The sequence below is a fragment of the Beta vulgaris genome, chromosome 3 (genome assembly GCF_026745355.1).
Source record: "Beta vulgaris subsp. vulgaris cultivar EL10 chromosome 3, EL10.2, whole genome shotgun sequence".
In the NCBI taxonomy this organism is placed as follows: domain Eukaryota; kingdom Viridiplantae; phylum Streptophyta; class Magnoliopsida; order Caryophyllales; family Amaranthaceae; genus Beta; species Beta vulgaris.
Genome location: NC_079204.1, coordinates 16,210,275 through 16,226,103, shown reverse-complemented (window position 1 = coordinate 16,226,103; position 15,829 = coordinate 16,210,275).

The following is a 15,829-nucleotide window of genomic DNA, read 5'->3' as shown; positions in this document are numbered from 1 at the left end:
TAAACATGTTTATTAAAGTAATTAAAAAGGTGAAATCGTTCACCTAATAATTATTTTAATTAAGTAAATCTAACTACGTTTTATTTATTTTCAAGCTTTTAAATAAACTAACTAATTTATTTATGAAACATTGTAATTGAAGAGTAAGATGAGTAATAACACCCAAGTAACTTATACACTTTTACTACAAAAAAAAAAAAAAAGGGAAATCAACAAAATAAAATAAAAAAAAAAAAAAAAAAAAAAGAGAGAGGAGGAAACCCTCCCCTAGGTGAACCCACGGCAACCCCCCCACCCCTACTCCCCTCTTTGTTCCCTATTCTAATCTCCCCCATTTGAACCACCATTAATCATCTTCCACCTTCAATTCTTGTCTCCAAATATCAGTCTATAAATGCACAGAAGAATTGAGCTTAAATCACAAACTCAAAACAACAAGAAATCACAAGAAATTTCTTCAACTCTCACTCTTTCTTCTCGGCACCACCAAGCCACCACCACGGTGTGCACCACCTATTACGCGCCACCCCCCCTGGCCGACGAACATTTTCCCTCGCCGGCGACCCACGCCGCAGCCCGCGCTGCTCTCTCTCTCTCTCTCTCTCTCTCTCTCGTTCGCACACCCCTTGGTCTCGCGCGCTACTGCTGCTCGCGTTTTCTGCCGCCGCCGGAACTTCGAGGACCGCCGACGATCTTCCGTGTCGACGCCCGCTGCCGCCGCCTCAGCCGGAGCTCGCCGGAGCTCGTTGTCTGCTTCGTTCTCCCCTGCTCTAAGAAGCAGAGGTAAGGAAATATACCTCTTATAATTAGTTTTCCCCCAAATTTCTGATTCTTAATTGAAAGATGTAGTTAAATTGCTAAGTTAGTTTAGATTGGGCCCAAATCAGTTTAGTTAAACCAATTTAGTTTGATTGTTGCATGGATTTGTTTGGGCCTCAAAAATCTGATTTATATTAATTCAACCAACTCAATTAATTGTTGCATATATGGGCTCAAATCTGATTTTTCTTATAATGTTAGTGAAGCTACTTTTAATTATTGGGCTAATGGAGTTAAGTTAAATGATTTAGTGTTTTATTAGGCCATGTTAGTTTAATTTATTAGCTAAACATGAGGTTGGGCTTATAATCTGATTTAATTAGTTAAGTCACTTAAGTTAATTTTGTTGTTTTGATATATTGGGCTTAAGTGGACTGTTTTATTGTTTTAATTAAACACTTAGTTTAGCTTAAACCTTTGACTAGTTGGGTTGGTAATTATACTAAGAATTAATTAAAAAGGTTAGGTTAAAATAATTAATTACTAGTCCTTATAATCTGAATTTTTGTAAGTTAATATTAAGAACACTAAACTTGTATAAGTAACTTCATAAGTTTACTAACTACTAACGTAGGAGGCTAATGCTAATATTTTAAATAACTAGAATAATGTAAATAACCAACCTAGTTTATGATCATACGAAAACTTATGGTTGTTCTGGACGAGTAGTTTGATAGCTTATATAGTTAATTTTAGTTTCTAAAGCATATTAGGAGTTCGAATTATATTATATTATATTAGTGGTCATTACATTATTAATATTAATAATCCAAGTTAAATGATAACCACCTAAGCTTATAAATTAGTAACTCGATAGTAATAAATGAAATAGCACTCATTGGCTTAGTTTGTAAACATAGTAGAAAGTAGGAATATTGTTATATCATGAGTGTTGTTAAAGTAAATCTATTTAGTAAAATGTACTTATAGTTTATGAAAACATGAATTACATGTCAACATTATTTACCATTAGAATCATCTCCTTATAACTTGTATATTTAAAAGATGGTGAAAGTATTGGTATGAACTATAAGGTAAACTTAAATTTAATTATGCTTAAGTATAACTCGAATGTCTAAATATATTTCACGGGTAATCTCACGCCTAAAGAAAGATTGTTTAGGAAAAACGAAACGTCTAATTAAATAGTAATAAATTCTATATCAATTATTTATTAGATTAAGAGAAGGAACATTACAAGCCTCCCCCGGCTCCAAGAAAACGTAGCTACGGTACCAGGTAACGTCTACTGCTAACACCCACAATTCCTTTCGAATGAAGTTTTATGGTATTTTGCACGATGTTGTTGATGTATGGATTGTGGGATATGAAATGTTTTATGAATATGATGATTTTCGATGATATGAAATGGTTTTGAAGTTTATGAAAAATATGAGGATGATGACATGCACTATGATGTAAATGATGTTTTATGATTATGATTACGATGATGTAATGTAACTATGATATGTAAAAGAGACGAAACATGATAAGGTACAGTGAAAGATGGTTCTTGGCAGTATGATACGGGCACCGCAAGTGTCACCTATGTTGTGACCGCCTGACTGTTTTATGATTACGGGCACCGCAAGTGTCACCTATGTTGTGACCGCCTGACTGTTTAAATGATACGGGCACCGCAAGTGTCACCTATGATGTGACCGCCTGACTGTTATGTAATGGGAGACGTCCCTTATTTATGATGTACTTGCCAAGTTACCAAAGTAAAAGATATATGATGATGAACATGATAAAGAAGATAATGTAATGATATGTTTGTGAAATGTTTTACTTATTCTCTCCTCCCTGTTTTTAACTAAAATGATGTGAAATGAATTTACGATGTTAGAGTAGTATGTTACTGAGCTTCGGCTCATGACGTTTTGTTTTCTGTTTTAGGTACTGATGATGATAACGGGATGGCGTAGCTGTGAGGATGTTTACTTTTAAGCTTTCTTATAGTACTTGTGGTTTAGTCTGTGTCAAACTATGTTAGTTGCTAAGTTTCAACTTTAGTTTGTTAAATGGATAATTATGATGCTTTAAGTTATAATATGTTGAAGTTATGATTTTATGTTAGCCTTGTGCTTTCCACTCGGGAGGTACGGCGGTAACGCACCGACCCTCTAGGTTCCGCTGCTAATAACACTCTAATTAACTTAATAATGATGATTAGAGGTCGGGGCGTTACAGACTTGGTATCAGAGCCGAGACATCGATACCTTAAGCTTAACCTTCACGGTTTTGCATAAATTACTAGCTAATAAGATGAAGTAATTTGTGAAAAGGAATCAAAGGTATAGTTAATAGTTTAAGTAGAGAAATGGTCATGAATTAAGAACTTAACTTTTAAGATTATATTAAAATATGATTAAATAAGTTTTAAGGTTTCTTAAATATAAAGTGTCTGAGTGATAGGATCGGGGAAGGGAATGTTTTGACAATTTCTTATAATGCTGTTATGGATGAATATGACATTTGAAACATGAGATGTCTGATGATGCCAGAAAATGGCAACGATTGAAAGTGAACCTACAAATGGAGGGAATGGAAACAACGAGTCGGATGTTACGCTAGCAGAAATGAGGGCAAGGATTGATGCTCTAAGAGGTGATCCTGTCTTTGGAGATACATCTGGAAATGCACACGGAAATAATGGTAACGGAAATGGAAACGGAAATCAAATGGACTTTATGAGAATGATGATGGAACTGATGCAAGGAAACCGACAAAGGGCCAAAACAGAGCCAGAAGAGTGCTCGAATATGTTCAAAAGGTTCTCTGCTCATAGGCCACCAAGCTATGATGGAAAGCCGGATCCCACTGAATTTGAAGAATGGATAAACAGCATGGAAAAGCTCTTTGATGCCACCCAATGCCCGGATAAGTGGAAAGTAAATTTTGCAGTGTTTTACCTAAAAGGGCAAGCTGATCTTTGGTGGAAGACCGCCAAGGAAATGCAAAATCAACCTGGGTTTGGATGGGATGGTCTGAAGGAGGCTATGAGGAATCAGTTCTACCCTCAATCACTACAGTTCAGATGGAATCTGAATTCATTCATTTGAGGCAAAGGAATATGACTGTACTGGAATATGCTGTAAAATTCAATGAGTTAGCTCGGTTTGCTCCTGATCTTGTGACTACAGATCGACAAAGAATGAACCGCTTTGAAGGGGGTCTGAGTTTAGATCTCCAGGAAAGGCTTGCTGCACATATGAGCAAGTCTTACCAAGAATTATATGATCGGGCTATAAATGTTGAAAGAAAGGTGAAGCTAAGGAAGGACGTTTATGAGAGTGGGAAAAGAAAAGGGAAAGCTCAAGAAGTTTCATCACACAATGTTTTCAAGAAGCAGAACACAGGATTCTCAGGAAACAACAATGGTCAGAGGCAAATCCTCGTTGCAATATATGTTACAAATTGGGCCATGTAGCCGGAATGTCGAACAGGAACGATCAGTGCTACCGGTGTGGTAAGACGGGCCATATAGTTAAGAATTGCCCGACTTTGAAAGGAGGAACGAAAACACTAATAACCGTGGGCCAGTGCAAAGGAACAATACTCAGAACTATGGTTATGATAAGAATGCAAGTAATAATGCCAACAGAAACCCTCCACGTGGACCTACACAAGCAGGACGAGTGTTCATGATGCAGAAAGAAGAAGCTGAGGCTGATGACACCGTTATTACTGGTACTTTTCTTGTCAACTCAATGCCTGCTTATGTTCTTTTCGATTCCGAAGCTTCTCATTCATTTGTGTCTACCACATTTGCTAAAAGTCTAAAAGTAGAACCATGCCCTGAATTCCTTAACTTGAATGTTGCCTTGCCAAATGGTCAAACCCTGTCATGCAATGTCCTGTATAGGAATTGTTCTATCCTTATAGGAACCTATGAATTTCTTGTGAACTTAGTTCAGTTTGAGTTGACTGACTTTGATGTAATTTGGGGATGGATTGGTTATCCAAATATAAAGCTGACATAAATTGCCTCGAACACGAGATAACCCTTAGAACACCAGATGGGTGTAAAGTTTCTTATCAGGAAGAAAGGGTACACCAAAAACAATCTCAACCTCAAAAGCTTTCAAGCTACTCGAAAAAGGTTGTCATGGATATCTTTGTTACATACAAGACCTAAGCACACCCGAACCTTCTCTGAGTGACATTCCCATAGTATGCGAATATTCCGACATATTCCCAGAAGAAATACCTGGCATGCCTCCACAAAGGGAGATAGACTTTAGTATTGAACTTATTCCAGGATCTGCTCCCATATCTAAAGCACCATACAGAATGGCACCAGCTGAGTTGCGAGAATTAAAGACACAACTAGATGAATTACTTGAGAAAGGATATATTCGACCAAGTGTGTCACCGTGGGGTGCACCAGTGTTATTTGTGAAGAAGAAAGATGGAAGTATGAGATTATGTATTGACTATCGGGAATTGAACAAGATCACCATCAAAAATAAATATCCGTTGCCCCGCATCGATGACCTTTTTGATCAACTAAGAGGTGCAAGTATCTTCTCTAAAATTGATTTAAGATCTGGATACCATCAACTCCGCATTAAACCTGAAGATATATCAAAGACCGCTTTCAGGACTCGATATGGTCATTATGAATTTACAGTGATGCCATTTGGGTTAACTAATTCCCCTGCAGTTTTCATGGATTTGATGAACCGAGTTTTCAAATCATACCTTGACAAGTTTGTAGTTGTGTTTATTGATGACATTCTGATATATTCAAGAAATTCAAGAGAACATGAAGAACACTTGAGAATGGTACTAGAACTCTTAAGAGAAAAGAAGCTATATGCCAAGTTGAAGAAATGTGAGTTCTGGTTAAAAGAAATTGCCTTCCTAGGGCACATAATTTCTGAAAATGGAGTCTCTGTTGATCCACAAAAGATAAAAGCTATAATGGAGTGGCCCAGACCAACCAATGTCACAGAAGTTCGGAGTTTTATGGGTTTAGCTGGTTACTATCGGAGATTTGTTCAAGATTTCTCAAAGATAGCTCTACCTATAACTCGATTGGTGAAGAAGTCTGTGAAGTTTGAATGGAATGATGAATGTGAATCAGCTTTTAAGGAGTTGAAGAAACGTCTTACTTCTGCCCCTGTTCTTACACTCCCTACTGATAAAGATGAATTTGTTGTGTATAGTGATGCATCTAAACATGGATTAGGATGTGTCTTGATGCAAAATGAAAAAGTTGTAGCTTATGCTTCCCGACAACTCAAACCGCATGAGCATAATTACCCAACTCATGATCTTGAACTAGCCGCAGTCGTATTTGCTCTCAAGATATGGAGACACTACCTTTATGGTGTGCCGTGCAAGATCTTTACTGATCACAAAAGTCTTAAATACATATTCACAAAAGGAGTTGAACTTGAGACAACATAGGTGGCTGGAACTCTTGAAAGATTATGATCTTGATATCCAGTACCATCCTGGTAAAGCCAATGTCGTTGCTGATGCCTTAAGCCGGAAATCCTACTTGAATACAACCTTAACTCTACCCAAGACAATCAGTGATGATCTGAAAAAGATGGAAGTGGAAATCATTCAACGTGCAGGAAATGCATGTTTGAATGTAATGAGTTGAGGCCGACATGGTTAGAAGAAGTAAAAGATGCACAAACTGGAGACTTAGAGTTGGAAAAGATAAAAGAGGATGTAAAAAGGGAAAATCACCAGGATTTGTAATTCAGGATGATGGCACATTAAATTTCAAGGAAGAATTTGTGTCCCTAATGATGAATCATTGAAGAAGAGAATTCTAGAAGAAGCTCACAACAGTCCTTTCTCTGTTCACCCTGGTGGAAATAAGTTATACAAGGATTTGAAACAAACATTTTGGTGGAGTAATATGAAGCAAGAGGTTGCGGAATTTGTGGCAAGATGTTTGACTTGTCAAAGGATAAAGATTGAACATCAAAGACCTGCTGGATTACTAAAACCATTAGATGTGCCAACATGGAAATGGGACTCGATTTCGATGGATTTTATTATGGGATTACCACCATCATCTCGAGGCATGAACTCGATTTGGGTTATTGTTGATAGATTGACTAAGTCTGCACATTTCTTAGCCATCAGAAACAATTGGAGTCTGGACAAACTAGCAGATTTGTATGTAAGTACAATTGTCAGATTACATGGGGTGCCAAGTTCTATAGTATCAGATCGTGACTCAAGATTCCAAGCAAAGTTTTGGAAAGAGTTGCAAAAGGCTCTTGGCACAAGACTGGATTTTAGCACTGCTTTTCATCCAGCAAGTGATGGCCAAACAGAACGCACAATTCAAACCCTTGAAGATATGTTAAGAGCATGTATATTAGATTTCAAGGAAGTTGGGAAAAATACCTACCATTGGTTGAGTTTTCATACAACAACAGTTATCAGGCTAGTATTAAAATGGCACCATATGAAGCACTCTATGGTAGAAGGTGTAGAACGCCTCTTTGTTGGAGCGATATTGATGAAGCTCGAATGATTGGACCTGAATTGATACAAGAGACAACAGATAAAGTACGCTTGATTCAAGCTAGAATCAAAGCTGCACAAGATAGACAAAAGAATTATGCTGATCGTAGAAGAAGACCACTAGAATTCATGGTAGGAGATCATGTCTTCTTGAAAGTATCCCCTACTAAAGGTGTTATGAGATTTGGTCAGACAGGAAAGCTAAGTCCGAGGTATATTGGTCCATATGAGATCCTTGAACAAGTTAATGAAGTTGCTTATCGATTAGCACTACCAACAGACTTGGATAAAGTGCACAATGTTTTTCACGTGTCGATGTTAAGGAAGTATATGCCTGATCCTAGCCATGTTATCAGACACGAGCCCTTACAATTAAGAAATGATTTGACATATGAAGAAAAACCAATTGAGATTCTAGATCGTAGGGAAAAACAACTTAGGAACAAAGTGATCCCTATGGTTAAGATTTTATGGGCTAACCATTCGTCTTCTGAAGCAACATGGGAAGTTGAGGATCAAATGAAATCCAAATACCCTCACCTATTTGCTTGAATGATCTTGTTGCAGTTTTGCAACGTTATTATTTGCTTATGTAATGATACGAATATGTGAATATATGATTTTGAAATAACATTATAAATGAAATGTATGATGTTCGGTACCTAATTACGTTTATGAAGTTTCGAGGACGAAACTTTTTCTAAGGGGTGAGGATGTAATATCCCAAATTTTTAAACATGTTTATTAAAGTAATTAAAAAGGTGAAATCGTTCACCTAATAATTATTTTAATTAAGTAAATCTAACTACGTTTTATTTATTTTCAAGCTTTTAAATAAACTAACTAATTTATTTATGAAACATTGTAATTGAAGAGTAAGATGAGTAATAACACCCAAGTAACTTATACACTTTTACTACAAAAAAAAAAAAAAAGGGAAATCAACAAAATAAAAATAAAAAAAAAAAAAAAAAAAAGAGAGAGGAGGAAACCCTCCCCTAGGTGAACCCACGGCAACACCCCCCACCCCTACTCCCCCTTTGTTCCCTTTCTAATCTCCCCCATTTGAACCACCATTAATCATCTTCCACCTTCAATTCTTGTCTCCAAATATCAGTCTATAAATGCACAGAAGAATTGAGCTTAAATCACAAACTCAAAACAACAAGAAATCACAAGAAATTTCTTCAACTCTCACTCTTTCTTCTCGGCACCACCAAGCCACCACCACGGTGTGCACCACCTATTACGCGCCACCCCCCCTGGCCGACGAACATTTTCCCTCGCCGGCGACCCACGCCGCAGCCCGCGTGCTCTCTCTCTCTCTCTTCTCTCTCTCTCGTTCGCACACCCCTTGGTCTCGCGCGCTACTGCTGCTCGCGTTTTCTGCCGCCGCCGGAACTTCGAGGACCGCCGACGATCTTCCGTGTCGACGCCCGCTGCCGCCGCCTCAGCCGGAGCTCGCCGGAGCTCGTTGTCTGCTTCGTTCTCCCCTGCTCTAAGAAGCAGAGGTAAGGAAATATACCTCTTATAATTAGTTTTCCCCCAAATTTCTGATTCTTAAGTTGAAAGATGTAGTTAAATTGCTAAGTTAGTTTAGATTGGGCCCAAATCAGTTTAGTTAAACCAATTTAGTTTGATTGTTGCATGGATTTGTTTGGCCTCAAAAATCTGATTTATATTAATTCAACCAACTCAATTAAGTTGTTGCATGTGTATTAGTTGGGCTCAAATCTGATTTTTCTTATAATGTTAGTGAAGCTACTTTTAATTATTGGGCTAATGGAGTTAAGTTGAAACTGATTTAGTGTTTTATTAGGCCATGTTAGTTTAATTTATTAGCTAAACATGAGGTTGGGCTTATAATCTGATTTAATTAGTTAAGTCACTTAAGTTAATTTTGTTGTTTTGATATATTGGGCTTAAGTGGACTGTTTTATTGTTTTAATTAAAACACTTAGTTTAGCTTAAACCTTTGACTAGTTGGGTTGAATTATACTAAGAATTAATTAAAAAGGTTAGGTTAAAATAATTAATTACTAGTCCTTATAATCTGAATTTTTGTAAGTTAATATTAAGAACACTAAACTTGTATAAGTAACTTCATAAGTTTACTAACTACTAACGTAGGAGGCTAATGCTAATATTTTAAATAACTAGAATAATGTAAATAACCAACCTAGTTTAGTGATCATACGAAAACTTATGGTTGTTCTGGACGAGTAGTTTGATGAGCTTATATAGTTAATTTTAGTTTCTAAAGCATATTAGGAGTTCGAATTATATTATATTATATTAGTGGTCATTACATTATTAATATTAATAATCCAAGTTAAATGATAACCACCTAAGCTTATAAATTAGTAACTCGATAGTAATAAATGAAATAGCACTCATTGGCTTAGTTTGTAAACATAGTAGAAAGTAGGAATATGTTATATCATGAGTGTTGTTAAAGTAAATCTATTTAGTAAAATGTACTTATAGTTTATGAAAACATGAATTACATGTCAACATTATTTACCATTAGAATCATCTCCTTATAACTTGTATATTTAAAAGATGGTGAAAGTATTGGTATGAACTATAAGGTAAACTTAAATTTAATTATGCTTAAGTATAACTCGAATGTCTAAATATATTTCACGGGTAATCTCACGCCTAAAGAAAGATTGTTTAGGAAAAACGAAACGTCTAATTAAATAGTAATAAATTCTATATTCAATTATTTATTAGATTAAGAGAAGGAACATTACAAGCCTCCCCCGGCTCCCAAGAAAACGTAGCTACGGTACCAGTAACGTCTACTGCTAACACCCACAATTCCTTTCGAATGAAGTTTTATGGTATTTTGCACGATGTTGTTGATGTATGGATTGTGGATATGAAATGTTTTATGAATATGATGATTTTCGATGATATGAAATGGTTTTGAAGTTTATGAAAAATATGAGGATGATGACATGCACTATGATGTAAATGATGTTTTATGATTATGATTACGATGATGTAATGTAACTATGATATGTAAAAGAGACGAAACATGATAAGGTACAGTGAAAGATGGTTCTTGGCAGTATGATACGGGCACCGCAAGTGTCACCTATGTTGTGACCGCCTGACTGTTTATGATACGGGCACCGCAAGTGTCACCTATGTTGTGACCGCCTGACTGTTTAAATGATACGGGCACCGCAAGTGTCACCTATGATGTGACCGCCTGACTGTTATGTAATGGGAGACGTCCCTTATGTTATGATGTACTTGCCAAGTTACCAAAGTAAAAGATATATGATGATGAACATGATAAAGAAGATAATGTAACCTGATATGTTTGTGAAATGGTTTTACTTATTCTCTCCTCCCTGTTTTTAACTAAAATGATGTGAAATGAATTTACGATGTTAGAGTAGTATGTTACTGAGCTTCGGCTCATGACGTTTTGTTTTCTGTTTTAGGTACTGATGATGATAACGGGATGGCGTAGCTGTGAGGAGTTGTTTACTTTTAAGCTTTCTTATAGTACTTGTGGTTTAGTCTGTGTCAAACTATGTTAGTTGCTAAGTTTCAACTTTAGTTTGTTAAATGGATAATTATGATGCTTTAAGTTATAATATGTTGAAGTTATGATTTTATGTTAGCCTTGTGCTTTCCACTCGGGAGGTACGGCGGTAACGCACCGACCCTCTAGGTTCCGCTGCTAATAACACTCTAATTAACTTAATAATGATGATTATTAGAGGTCGGGGCGTTACAATAAATGATTTAATGTTTATTCACTGGGCAAACGTGGCAGTCCAAATTTCGCTTTTAGTATACTACATTGTAATTCTTAGATGAACCACATAACTATTTTAATTTGCTTACTTCTATGCTTTGACAAGAATAACTTACTATAACATAAGTAGAATTAAAAGATTAATTTCATTGAATGTAAATATGAATTCAAAATGATATCTTTTATATCCACCAATTCATGCTATTAACATGGAAAACATTTCTTATTTTAGTTACCACTCCTTCACTCAATCAATTGTTATCAAAAGAAGCTCAACAAAAATATGCAAGACAAAAGAGGAAGTTCATTATGTTAGAAAAGCGTGCAAGATTTACGCGTTCCTCGACTCCTATACGACCACAAATAATATCACCATGCCAATCAACTTACCTCTTAATGGATCTTCATCAGGTATAAATCGCAATTGTATTAAGTAATTAACACATATCATCCAATGATTTTCGACAATAATTAGTTATCCTTTTGTTTTTATATATGCAACTAACATTTTCGTTGTCTTGCAATTATAAGCGGTTTCTTCAAGTAATGGATTATCTCCTTCATCGTCGACAATTATAAACTTCTCTACTAATTCTTATGTAACTCCGATTCCTAATGGTGAGTGTATATAGTGTATTTAACTTTGAAAACGTATTACTTGCAAGATAGTAATGTAAAATTACTCTTAATGCAGTGTTTTAACAAGTGCACCATCTTCAATTCACAAGATTTTAATTGTCATGTGGACATCACAACTCAATCGCCATTAAGTGCTATAACAGATATTAGTTTCGGTTAGTTTATAAAAATTATTCCCTTATTGATTGTTAATTTGTCTAATAACGTTACCTATAAACAATCTATATATATTTGAAAAATTATGTGCTTCAGATAAAGAACATGCATCAAAGATAGCAAGGCATCAACGAAAACTTATAATTGAAGAGAAACGAAGTTCTGGTAATAAATTAATCTATTAGAAATATTACATGTTTATACTATTTCAGTTTTGGCATAGTATGATCATAAATACATAATACGTTGTGACCAACTAACATCACCTATTGTCGCATGAAATAGCGTCTACGCCATGTCCTCTGTCAACAGAAGTTATACAACCTATGAGATTATGTAGTTCATTTACATCAAAGACACGTGTTATCCGAAGTAAGCAAGTCCTTCAATCGGTTTCAAAGAGAATAATTCCAGGTATGTTATAGTAAATATTAATTAACTAATACAGCACCATAAATAGTAGGCAGATAACTTATACAGTTATTAAACTTCTTTGTTTATGCATTAAAAACAAATAGTTTGTATACAGATGACAATGATGTTGAAGGAAATGATATGCACGTCGACAGCAATTTAAATTCCAATGCGCGAGCAGAAACAATTGGTCCAGGTATAAGTAATGCAGTAAAGCATATATTATTTTGGTATATTTTTGTTATATCGTGCTTTTTTTAAACTCAATTTTTAAATAAGAACACATGTAAATCCTATAACGCATACGTATCATATATGCTTTTTGAAGAGGCATCTAATGATGGTGACATTGTAGTCAATGGTGCGTTATTAGACTTACATATTGTACTATCATGTTAAGAAGTTCATATAAAACACTATTTAAAGTTTAATTGTTTCTTTACTGTAGAAGGTTATTCAGATTTGGGAGATCCCACCTGTGTTTGCGAGTTCTGTGGAGCACAAATGTGGTTTGGTGAACGAGTAAACAAGCGAAATAAGAGTGGAAGACCAAAGTTTGGGATGTGTTGCATGCAAGGAAAAGTGCAATTACCTTTACTTAAGCGTCCACCCCAACTTTTGGAAGATCTATTGAAGAAGAGACATAGTAGAAGTGCGCACTTCCTTGATAATATTAGGGGTATAACATGATGTATTCTTTCACTTCTATGGGAGGTAGAATAATTGCACCAACTACTCATGGCGTGGTCCATATACATACAAGATTGGAGGTCAAAATCATCACCTGATAGGCAGTTTGTTGCCGAACGATGGAGCACGTCCTAAATTCTCTCAACTATACATATATGATACTGAAGAAGAGGTTCAGAATAGGATGAGTGCGGCAAGGTATCGTGCTATTTTACTGCAAATATTTGAACATGTTATTTGTTTTAAATGTAATATATACATCCTCATTCATAATAAAGAATGCTAACGTTGAACGTACTATATTGCTTCAGTTCTAAAGACCCAAATAAATTTGAAGATCGTGTCGTTGCACAATTGAAGGATATGATTGATCAGCATAACCCATTGGCCAAGAGTTTTAGAATGGCTAGAGATCGTTTCGAATCAAACAACGGCGAAGACTTAAAACTTAGGCTAATTGGAAGAAGGGATTCTGATGGAAGGACTTATAACCTTCCAACAACATCCGAAGTGGCCGCGCTTATAGTTGGAGACATTGATACAGCAGATAAGAGGGATGTAGTAGTCCAAAGGAAAAATGGAAGATTAAGGCAGATATCTGAGCTTCACCCATCGTATTTACCGTTACAATATCCACTGATTTTCCCATATGGGGAAGATGGATATCGAGTAGATGTTATGCATAGGACAAGACCGCATCAAGTAGTTCTACGAATAAAAGAGAACGACTTACTATGCGTGAGTGGTTTGCATACAGATGCAAGATCGTGAACATGAAGCTGATACTTTGTTATTATGTCGTCGGTTGTATCAACAATTTTTGGTTGACGGCTACACTATGATTGAGGCAGAGAGGCTCTCCTTTCTAAAGAATAACCAACAAAGTTTAAGATCAGTAAGAAGAATTTAAGAGGGGCTGTGGAAAGAGGTGATACAGAGGGATCTTCCAATGGCAATCGATTGTTATACCAGCGTCATTCACAGGTGGACATAGCTACATGAGAGAGAACTATCAGGATGCAATGGCAATTTGTAGATGGTATGGTTATCCAGATCTGTTTATAACCTTTACGTGTAATGCTAAATGGCCAGAAATAAGCAGATTCGTTCAAAAAAGGGGACTTAGACCCGAGGACAGACCGGATATCATCTGTCGAGTCTTTAAAATGAAGCTCGACCAATTGGTTAAAGACTTAAAGGAGAATGAGATATTTGGCCGAGTTAAAGCTGGTACGTATAAATCAAATGCTTATAATGATGCTGATTTCTACATCTTTTTCTCATTTTAATATATATTCTTATTGAATTAATTGAATTTCATACTACTTTACAAAACATTGACTACATTCAAGATTAGTTGGTCTACTTATAAGGTTGTTCAAATAATGATACATACATATTTTCTTCTTTTCTCCAGTTGTTTATACAGTTGAGTTTCAAAAGCGTGGCCTTCCGCATGCTCATATACTTCTTTTCCTGCACCCCGCTGACAAATATCCACAGGCAAGCGATATTGACAAGATTATATGCGCTGAGTTACCAGATCCAATTGAGGATCCGGATTTATATGAGACTGTTACGGAAATGATGTTCATGGTCCATGTGGTCCCTCCAACACTAATGCACCTTGCATGGATCAAAAAAAGTGCACAAAGCATTTTCCTAAAAGATTATTGACGAAACAAAGGTTGATGAGGAAGGATATCCAGTTTATAGAAGAAGAGATAACGGAATCTCGGTTGAGAAAAACGGAGTGCATCTTGATAATAGGTTTGTTGTTCCTTATAATCCACAACTGCTTCGTAAGTATCGTGCCCATATAAACGTTGAATGGTGCAATCAATCCAGATCGATAAAGTATTTGTTCAAGTACATAAATAAGGGTTACGATAGAGTGACGCTGCTGCTTATCAAAACAGAAATAGCAGCGATGATCCACAAAAGATTGATGAGATTAAAATGTATTACGACTCGTTACATATCTGCTTGTGAGGCAGTGTGGAGGATATATGGATTTCCTATTCACCATCGAACCCCTGCTGTTGAGAGATTGAGTTTCCATCTACCTGGGGAGCAAATGGTTGTCTACACTGACCATATGGACGTGGAAGATGTACTTGATAGACCTAATGTTAATAAGACAAAGTTTTTATCGTGGATGGAATGCAACCAAAAGTATGAAGAAGCAAGACAGTTGACGTATGTAGATTCCCCACAAATTTGTTTGGAAACAACCTACGCGAGAATGGGCACCTAGGTCGAAAGGTTTCTCACTTGGCAGGGTATACCATGTCACTCCAGGTTCTGGTGAGAAATACTATCTAAGAACGCTCCTTAATTTTGTAAAGGTCCGACGTGCTACGAGGATATAAGAACTGTTGATGGTTCAGTGTATCCAACCTTCAAAGAAGCTTGCTATGCAAGGGGGCTGCTTGATGACGACAAGGAATACATAGACGCCATAACAGAGGCAAGCTTTAGAGAAACGGGGCATTATCTAAGGAATCTGTTTTGCATGTTACTTATGTCTGGTAGCTTATCTAAACCAGAAGACATATGGGAAAAAACATGGCACCTACTATCTGATGACATTCTATATAAACAACGTCGTATTCATAAAAACAAAGGTACATGCTACAGTACTATGCATACTTACTTTTTTTATCGCTTCTTGCATGTTTATAAGTTTGCAACGAAAAAAAGATCACGATGACATATATGAAGGCATCTAATATTAAATCTTCTCTATCGCGTTGCAGATTTAACTCTAACTGATGAACAAATTCAAGCGTTTGCACTGGCAGATATTGAAGCTAAACTTCAAAGTAATGG